Here is an 8,448-nt window from a genome sequence, read left to right as displayed (position 1 = left end):
AACGTTCCTTGTTTAATAAAACCCTAAAAAAAGATCTAGTCTAGTTTTTTTTAGAAAAACCGAACAAAAGAAAAAAAAACCGAGAAAACCGGGCGGCGGTTTATACCGGTTCGCGGCGGTCCGGCGGCGGCGGTGGTTCCGGCGAGATGGCGCGGGGCTCCGGCGAGGGCGGCGAGGTGGCTCCGGTCGTCGGGGAAGGCAACGAAGGCACGGGAGGGGGCGGCGTGGAGCGGTGGGTGCGGTGGCGGCGACGGCGGCGGTCGTCGGCGGCGGGAGTGGTGGCTTCGGGCGGCGGAGCTTCGGCGGATCTCGCCGGCGGCGGCGAGATGCGGGAGGGGCGGCGGCGGGAGCAGAGGGGAGAGAGAGGTCGGGGCCCGGCTTTTAAAGGGCCCGGGGAGGGCGGTGGCGTGGGGAAGGGGCGGCCGGTGGCGGGACGGCGCCGGACTCCGGGAGGAGTCCCGGTCGGGGACGACGGGCGAGGCGGTGCGGAGCTGGGCCTTGGCCTGGCTTCGGCTGGGCCGGCCCAGTTCGGCGGGGGAATTTTTTTTTATACAGAGAAACAAAAATAATAAAAACCAAAGAAAAATAAAATATTATATAGGCATATAATATATCACAATTTTCAGAAAAAGATTTCCTACAACGTGGACATTTTTGTAAAGTCAAATAAAATCCACACAAATTTTAATAAATCAAACAGTGCTACTGCCTTAATAAAATCCAATAAAAATCATTTTTTAAAAATACCAAAATGATTTCAAATTTATTTTTCTCCAATTTTCTGATGTAGGGAATCATGTTACCCTATTTTCTGTATATTTTTATTTTGGAGAAAAATAATTTGAATAAAACTCAAATAAGTCCAATATTGGAAAAATAATTTCAATGGGACTTTGAATTTAATCCTTTGAAACTCCCAACTCCTATTTCATATGTTTTGAAGAAGTCATTTTATCTTCTCTCGTGAAAATCATTGAGTTGCATAAAGTTTCAGAATTGGAAAATATGTTCAAATGAAATTCAAATATTTTTCAACACCCCTTGTCATTTAAATAAATGGAAGAAGTCATGTCATCTTCTCTCGAGGGTTTTGTGATGAAAAGAATTTGAATTCATGGAGATCATAAAAGCAAATGAAAGTTTGGGAAAGTCCTTTTATTCCCTCTCATTTAACTTTCAAAAGATTTCGAATTTCACTCACTTTTAGTCAATCAATCAAACAATCAATCCAATCTATCTGTTTATTATAACATTCCAAAATTTAGAATTTTGGGATGTTACAGTCAGGTTCCCTAGCTATGGTTCATACTACTTTGCTCTTGCATCACTGTATTTACTCATACCAACTAATTCCAAATTTGAAGGATGCAATTGAAACTCCAATGGCGCAACAGGTATGTTTTAAACCTGTTTCTTTAACGTGTTTGCTGTTGTAACTTGCTCTATGTTGATTTCAGCTTCAATTGAATAAACAGTTATATTCTCATGCCATGCACCTTACAAGTGTTGTTATTGTTGTGTAGTTTCCCACACTTATATTCTGTCTAAGCTGCTTTGTCTTAAATAGATATGATTCGAACTGTATCTATCTTGATTTGGCAACATAAACTAGAATGATATAGACCATACAGTGACCATACTACATAGATATATGTTTGTTTCATGCTGTTATCCTGTCCACCTTACTACTGAACTGGTTTACCAAAATGAGTTTCATATACTACATTGCAAACCTGTGATGTGTTTGTTTGTTTCTCTTTTAGAATGCGGATAAAATATTGGAGAAGAGTACCCCGTTATGCAATGGTACAGGAAGTAATGCAGATAAGGTTCAAGATAGTGAGACATCCATGTTGGTCTCCAAGAAAGCTGATAAAAACTATATTGAAGACACTGAGACAACCCCAAAGTCCTGTCTTGATGTAGTGTTCGAGTTACTGGCTACTACTGCTGGCACCAGCTCTTTGAACTCGCTGCCTGAATCAGTTCGGCTTCTTGAGTCTCAACTTCAAGTTGAAAGACATCGATCAGATGTTATGCGACAGGAAGCCGAAGGACTAAGGAAGTCCCAGCAGAATTCAGATGCATACTTTCTGGTGCAACAGCAAGTGCTGGAGGATTTAAGCACCAAACAAGAGAAAGTTAATAAGCTTGCTAATCATCTTGCCAGCATTATGGGTACCGAGGATATTGTTTCTTGAGCTCTTCTGAAGTGGTTTCAGTTCTGGACTTGTTTTGCTGTGGCGTTTATATGCTGCTTTGTTCCCTATATTTGCACTGGTGGCGAACTTTGATGCCGAGTGGATGTAATATGTGTAATAGCCGTGATAGCCTAGCGTAAGTTGCTTGCCTATTTATTTCCTTATTGTCTTGTTTATTTGTTTTCTTGTAGTCAGTGCAGTTCTTCTTCCGCGGTTTGCTAGTGGCCGCAATAACCTATTTTTTTAAACTAGGCCACATTAACAATGGGCTACATATTTACTGTAGTTAACATGGGCCTCCTATGGGCCGTACAAACAATGGGCCTTCTAAGGGCCGTAGAAACAATGGGCCTTCTACGGGGCGTAGAAACAATGGGCCTTATACGGGCCGTAGACACAATGGGCCTTCTACGGGCCGTATGATCGGTTGGCCAAACATGGACCAATAACAGACCACATTATGGCCGTAAATGGGCTAGAGTTGAAATCATCCGTTCATGCACTAGAAGAAATATGTCAACTTGTGACCCTCACTATTGGCCACTGAAAGGTCATAGTTTTTCATTTGCGACCTTTTTGTGACCAAAAACAGAAGGTCAAAAGCTAGCAGTCGTAAACTGAAATTAGCGACCTTCTTTGTGAGAAGGTCGTAGACGTTTACGACCAAAACAGAAGGTCGTTGAACCCATGACATTTTGTTTTGGTCACTGGCTGTCTGCCCAGGCCACGTCGGATCTGACGTGGCAAAATTGCGACCAATTGAAAAGGTCACTGACAAGATTCAGCCCAGTCCGATTCGGTGTTTTACATGGGCCGAGCCCATTAATTCAGCCCATTTATTATATTTTTTCCTGCCAGTTTTTGTTAGCTACCTGGGCCTGGACCAACAATTCGGCCTTTTATTTATTTCTGGGCCATGGCCTTTTAACATTGTTTGGGCCATTATATTTTGAAGCTGGTCCCACCAATCAGATGGGTCCCACTTGTCATCATCTCACACATTCGGCCCACTTGACAAAAATTTCAAAACTGCTCAGATTATTTTCACAAGTGGGTCCCACGAGTCAGGTTTCCATTCCACACGTTTTCAAATCTCATACATAATCAATATTTCGGACCGAACAGTACAAATGTAGTTCATCAAATAACACTAAGTCTACTACAATCTGTACATAGTCTATTACAACCCCAATATGCCTATTGTTACAATATTACAATATTTACAGTCTATTACAGTCAAACAAAAGAGACTACTCTTTGCTGAATAGGGCTATCCGACATCGAACTTCAAATTTCGTAGACCTGCAGCTCCTGTAAAAGAGTGAACACATACCAGCATTAGAGTAGCTATTATTCCTGGAGTAGATTTGCAAACCTCCAGGTTTAGTGTACAGACTATCAAAAAATTATATATTGAAAGAGATTTCATAGAAATGTAGATTTATGGACCAAATATATGATAAAGCAACAGATTCAGCCAACTTCAAGAGACCACAAGAGCATCAATCAACAACAGGTATAGTATAATATTTTAGAGACCAATTTTAGAAACATATTTTAGAGGCCAATTTTATATCAGAACACTAGATGTTTGTGATGCATCTTCGAGAACCACAAGAACACTAGATATAGTATAATATGATTCCAGGAGTATAATGCTAATCACAAGAGCATCAATCAGCAGCAGGTATACATCAAACTATCTACTAGACATCATCAACCCTTGAACCATAACATGTCCAGCAAAGAAACAAAAAATGGGACAAGTACAAAATCTAGATAGCAGCAAAACATGTCCAGGAAAGCCATCAAATGGTTCCAGCCACATCCTAATAGAGCATGGTTGTAGCAGAGGAAAGGGAGGAGCTCACAGTGGTGGTTTGTGTAGCCGATGTCGAACAGCCTCTGTTCGTCAATTGCGAGCACCATGCACCTTGGTTGGACATGAAGCGCTTGTCCTCTATTGACCATGCACCATGCAACTTTGATGAAAGAGCTACGGCCGATCGCTAAAACCTGTGAATATCAGAAAGAACTATTCAGCACAAAATGTAAATCACGACAATATGTCAGCAGTAATAAATACAGAATCTAAACAAAAAGAACTACTTCTAGTTAGAATTATTTTTGTTTTGGTAAGGTATAAGAGTAGCAGGTAAAGATAACATGAACAAATTGTTTGATCAGATAAGCTATATGATTGTATCAACACATGTGTAATGCAGGTCCAGGTCAAATCCATGATATAAACCTAGATAAACCGGAGTGGAATTTTAAGGTTTGGAACCCAAGAGACAACCGTAGCATCTACACTAACATTTAGGTGTTACTACTTCTAACTCACATACACACTTTTTTAGAGTTGAATTAAACACATCTGATTGTTAACTTGCACTTTACAAGGTTATGAGGCAGATAAAACCAGGCATGAAGGAATATTAGTTAGAAAGCATCTTTATTCATCATGCATCTATGCACGAAGGCTGCCGACATTGCTCCTACAAATGTATATGTGCTACTGGACACAACAGGCAAGTTTAAATATTATGTCTAATAAGTGAAGAAAGTAATGAGTAGTTACAAATATGGTGAAATTGTTACAAATATTATGCCTATTTGTTGACTTCTGTGAATAGATGAGTAGCAGGTAAACAAAGCTCCCCCAGCACAAAAGCAGGTAAACATGAGCAAACAAGAGTATTACAGGCAAATAATACATAAGCTACATAAAAGCAGGTAAACAAAGAGAAGGATTGGATGGTAACACAAACATCCACTCTGCCCTGCTGTAACAAACATGTACTTAACTCCTTACATACACCAGTGCAAGTGTTGTTCACATGTTACTACTTGATTCAACTTTACACATATAAATAGACATGACAATAAACATGCATAAAGAGACGTCTAGTCTAGCATCAGACTAACTTACTGGTATAAAGAGACATTGCAATTCATTGTAGTTGTGGCAAATTCCTACGACAGAAGAGGACTGATAGAGAATCCTATGATAGAACAGGGAGTAATAAGCTGTGGCAAATTACTTATACTGTCAATGTGGCCAACCTGAAACTTTTCTCATGTGTTTGTTTCTCTGCAGTCAGACAATTGACAAGAGTAAAGAATGCAACAGCAGCTAAGCTTTAATGTTCAGATATTGGAAGCCTTTAAAATCTTGTTTCACAGGTATTTTGACTTATATTTATAGCTCTCTAGTGAACGAGTACTGCTTCTCATCACGGTTCATATGAATACCAGACTTGTGCCAAAATTGTTTCAATCATATTTTCTTTTGCCATAACACAGAATAAAGAACCGTTACTTTACATAGTATGATCCGACAGAATTTTAGTTTATAAAACAAGGAAGGGGATATAATGGTTTCCCTTGCTCAATTTCTTAAGCCTACATATAGCATTAGTTTTTGAAAGCACACATCACACATATTTCTAATCTGGACAAAACAGTAGACATAAATAAAATTTGCTACAACACAACAGTAACATCTTTAAGTAAAGTATAAATTGTTCCTATAGCTAATTAGGCTCTAGCACACGACCAAACCAACCGCTGAAAGCACACGACCAAAATAACAGCTGAAGAAGCTGCTCAAAATTCCATGGATCAACTTGTCCTTCACCAGATTGTTCAAGGGGGGCAGAGCAGCAGCAGTAGATCGGCCTTTCTAGTTCCCTTCACACAGCCAGATCGGAGCAACCTGCAAAAAATCGCATGGATCAAATGCATAGATGGAGAAGAAGAAGAGAATAGAAGGGGAGGATCAAGTGACGAACCTGAGCCGGTGGTGCTCCTCCTAGGCCGCCATGGATGATCTGATGCCCGCGGGATTTTCTCCATGGCATGCCCCTTCCTTCACAAAACCAGATCGGGTCTCTTCACGAACATGCAAGAAAACGGGCGCACGCATTAGATTTGGGGAAGGGGGAGGGGTGAGATGAAGGAGAAGAGAAGGGGAGGAGCAGGGATGCGTACGACAACGCTGGCGGATCTGGGAGGGAGCGCCATCTCCTTCTTCTAGTTAGGGGAGGGGAAGGGAGGCCGGCGGTGTGGTCCGAGGAAGGGTGAGGCGTGTGGGGGAGGGAGTGGTCGGCGACGGCGATGTGGGTGGGGTGGCGAGGCAAGGCAAGGCCTGAGGGAGTCGAGGAGTGTGTTGCGCGCCTCCGGAATCGTCCGGCCTAGATCTAGATGGCGGCGACAGAGAGGGACTTGGTGAGTGGATCTGGCTGTCGGCTCTCTCTCCCTCTCTCGTTCTTGGGTGTGGGGAGAGGAGGGGAGAGGGCGGCGGTGGTTGGGTTGGCACCGGCGGTGGAGTGGAGTGGAGGCCGACCGGGGTTGGGGAGAGGATGGAGGCGAGCGGCGGCGGCTGGAACTGGAGGAGGTGGGATCTGGGGGGTCGAGGGAAGGGGGAGAGAGTGGGTCAGCGGTTGGTGGATCGGATCTGGGCGCTCGAGGGGAGGGTGGGTGGGTGATTTAGGGTTTTTTTTTCTCGCGAGAAGCTCCACCGTTGGATGGGTGCGCCATGGATGGCTCAGATCGAGTCCAATTTGGTGATCCGCGTGAAGGCGGTTCCTCGCATCTCATTGGTCCATCCAATCCACTCTGATTTTTCTAACATAACAATGGCATAGTTTGTCAAAATGATCTCGTATTGTGCATAAGTGTGCATATTGGAATGACAAACAATATTGCCAAATAGAGCTTTCATTTTCTTTGCACAAAAAATTCATTTTCTAATTTTCGAGTGCCCAAAATGAGTTTTTTTGTGAAGGACCTACCATATATGTGTTGCAAAATTGGACCAAACCATTTTTCTAAAATATTATGACATATTTAATGCACAATTGACCAAATGGTTGGGTGTCAAAAGTTTTGATCCACCTCTCGTGAAAAAGACAAATTTCCGTCGATTCAGCTGGAAGCGGGTCAAATTTGAACTGTAGCTGCCTTGTAGTTTGCTCTTTATTTTTTTTTCCAAAAATCATTTCTAGGTACATAAGTATCTATTTAATCATATAAACACCAAAAAAATTCCAAGATTCAACCACTAGCTAGGAATGGTCATTCCCGCCGTTTTGACCGTATTTTAAAACGGGCATAAAAAATTCAAAAAAATCAAAAAATTGGGAAACCTTCGCATTGTTTCATTATATGTGGCCATGTTCCCAGGAAAAATAACAAACTTGTAATACGGCAATTATTTTAAAAAAGTGTTCTCAGAAACGAGCTATCACGTGTGGAGATCAATGGCTTTCAAGCCAAATAATCAATCTTATGGCCACATTCATGGCATAGTTTGTTCAAATGATCTCATATTGTGCACAAGGGTGCATATTGGAATGGCAAACAATATTGCTAAAGGAAGTTTTCATTTTATTTGGATGAAAAAACCATTTTCCATTTTTCGAGTGCCCAAAAGGAGGTTTTTTTGTGAAGAACCTACCAAATAATTGTTGCAAAATTGGACCAAATCATTTTTTCTAAAATACTAGGCCATATTTAATGCACAATTGACCAAATGGTTGGGTGTAAAAAGTTTTGATCCACCTCTCGTGAAAAAGACAAATTTCCGCCGATTCAGCTGGAAGCGGGTCAAATTTGAACTGTAGCTGCCTTGTAGTTTGCTCTTTATTTTTTTCCAAAAATCATTTCTAGGTACATAAGTATCTATTTAATCAGATAAACACCAAAAAAATTCCAAGATTCAACCACTAGCTAGGAACGGTCATTCCCGCCGTTTTGACCGCATTTTGAAACGGGCATAAAAAATTCAAAAAAATCAAAAAATTGGGAAACATTCGCATTGTGTCATTATATGTGGCCAAGTTCCCAGGAAAAATAACAAACTTGTAATACGGCAATTATTTTAAAAAAGTGTTCTCAGAAACGAGCTATCACGTGTGGAGATCAATGGCTTTCAAGCCAAATGATCAATCTTATGGCCACATTCATGGCATAGTTTGTTCAAATGATCTCATATTGTGCACAAGGGTGCATATTGGAATGGCAAACAATGTTGCCTAAGGAAGTTTTCATTTTCTTTGGACGAGAAAACCATTTTCCATTTTTCGAGTGCCCAAAAGGAGGTTTTTTTGTGAAGGACCTCCCAAATAATTGTTGCAAAATTGGACCAAATCATTTTTATAAAATACTAGGCCATATTTAATGCAAAATTGACCAAGTGGTTGGGTGTAAAAAGTTTTGATCCACCTCTCGTGAAAAAGATAAA

The 8,448-nt window shown here is 41.2% G+C and overlaps 1 long non-coding RNA gene across 1 annotated transcript; it reads right to left on the bottom strand.

Annotated features, from left to right (window-relative positions):
* Nucleotides 1-5,133: 5,133 nt before the first annotated feature.
* LOC109767988 (uncharacterized) lies at nucleotides 5,134-6,617 on the bottom strand. Its single transcript, XR_002233940.3, has 3 exons — nucleotides 6,195-6,617; nucleotides 5,996-6,095; nucleotides 5,134-5,919 (listed from the first exon to the last, which is right to left on the bottom strand). It is a non-coding gene; the product is annotated as an uncharacterized lncRNA (long non-coding RNA).
* Nucleotides 6,618-8,448: the final 1,831 nt, after the last annotated feature.

Source organism: Aegilops tauschii, chromosome 2 (assembly GCF_002575655.3).
Source record: "Aegilops tauschii subsp. strangulata cultivar AL8/78 chromosome 2, Aet v6.0, whole genome shotgun sequence".
NCBI lineage: Eukaryota > Viridiplantae > Streptophyta > Magnoliopsida > Poales > Poaceae > Aegilops > Aegilops tauschii.
Note: the sequence above shows the minus strand (reverse complement) of the source record. Positions and strands in the feature narration are given on the sequence as shown.